The following is a 2117-nucleotide window of genomic DNA, read 5'->3' on the forward strand; positions in this document are numbered from 1 at the left end:
GATCACTTCAGTTTTATATTCAATGCAATTATAGAGCATGCTGGTCTTAGAGACTTGCCTTTGAATGGAAGAAAATACACCTGGGCCAACAATTTTCTTGAGCCTACCTTTGAAAAACTAGATAGGGTTTTGATTTGCCCTGACTGGGAAGATAAATACCCTTTGGCGATAGTCAATGCTCTAGAAAGAGATGTCTCAGACCATACCCCTCTCTTATTAGATACTGCGGAACACAAACCTGCTCAGGCTATTTTCAGGTTTGAAAATGCTTGGATGTTGATGGAGGGATTAAAGAATTTATTGAAAATAATTGGTGGATTAATTGCAAAGGATCCAGTTTGGATATCTGGCAGAAAAAATTAAGAAACATGAGACAAAAGATTAAAGGATGGATTATGAATGCCAATGCTTTATATAGGAAAAGGAAAAGGGAGCTTTTAGATCAACTTGATAAGATAGATAAAAATGCTGAGCTCATGGGCCTATGTGCACATGATAGAGAGTTACACAAAAATTGAGAAGAGAACTTAAAGATCTTCTCAAATTAGAAGAAATTAAATGGTTGCAGAGATACAAGGACAAAGAGATCAAAGAAGGTGACTCTAACACCAGATATGATCATGCCAAGGTAAATGGGAGAAGGAGGAAAAATAGAATTCTATCATTAGAACAAGAAGTGGGAGTGATCGAAGGGGAGAAAAAACTCATGGACTATATCACTGGATACTACAAAAAAATATTTGGACATGCAGATGTATCTGAAATCAATCTTAACATTCAGGCTCTTGAAAGTATATCCTCCCAGGAGCAAGAAGCTTTATTAAAACCTTTTACTATGGAAGAAATTCACTCTGTGGTGTTTCCCATGGAGAAAAACAAAAGTCCTGGTCCTGATGGTTTTTTTGTAGATTTCTACCAACACTTTTGGGATGTGATTAAAATGGATATGAAGGCCATATTGGATGATTTTATAGTGGCAAAATATATCTAGCCAGACTCAATTATGGTATTATTACATTGGTTCCTAAAACTAAAGAAGCTAAACAAATTCAGAAAGTTAGGCCTATTTTCCTTCTGAATATCAGTTTCAAAATTATTACTGAAGTCTTGATGAATAGACTTAGTAAGGTGGTTAATCTCATCATATCCCCCATTCAAACAGCCTTTGTGAAAGGGAGATATATCATGGAAGGGGTGGTTATCCTGCATGAAGCTTTGAATTATATCCATACTAAGAAACAAAGTGCTATGCTATTCAAAGTGGACTTTGAGAAAGCATATGATAAAATTAAATGGCCTTTTGTGCATAGAATGTTAAAACTCAAAAACTTTCCTGACAAGTGGTGTGACTGGATTATGCACACTATGAGAGGGGCCAGGTGGGGTTTAAAGTGAATGACAGTGTGGGACCTTTTTTCAAAACTCACAAAGGGCTCAGGCAGGGAGACTCTTTATCTCCTCTGCTTTTTGACTTAGCTGTAGATGCTCTAGCCATTATTCTGGACAAAGCCAGAACAGAAGGATACATCAAAGGGGTACTTACTGATTCCCACAAAAATGGTGTGAACATGCTACAGTATGCAGATGACACTATATTCTTATTACAAGATGATGAGGATAGTGCTAGAAACCTCAAATTTATCTTAACTGCATTTGAACAGATGTCAGGACTAACTATTAATTTCCATAAAAGTGAAATATATCTGTTTGGGGAAGCTAAAAACTAAAGTGCTTTATATCAAGAAATTTTCACTTGTGCTCTTGGGGGGATGCCTCTGAAATATCTTGGCCTGCCTGTTTCTAAAAAGATTGCTTAATATTGGTGGTAGAGTCACTTTAGTGCAATCTTGTCTTACAAATATACCTATATATATGATGTCCTTCTTTCTTTTACATGCTGGAGTGAAGAAAAAGGTAGATTTCTACAGAGCCAGGATGGTGTGGCGGGCTGAGGAGGATAAAAATAAATACCACTTAGTAAACTGGAAGACATGCTATTTGCCAAAACAACAAGGGGGATTGGGAATCACTAATTTAGAACTCTTTAACATTGCTCTCATGGCTAAATGGTTGTGGAAATTAGAAGATGAGGAGGGATTATGGCAAAATATCATTAA

Source organism: Triticum aestivum, chromosome 3D (genome assembly GCF_018294505.1).
Source record: "Triticum aestivum cultivar Chinese Spring chromosome 3D, IWGSC CS RefSeq v2.1, whole genome shotgun sequence".
Classification (NCBI taxonomy): Eukaryota; Viridiplantae; Streptophyta; class Magnoliopsida; order Poales; family Poaceae; genus Triticum; species Triticum aestivum.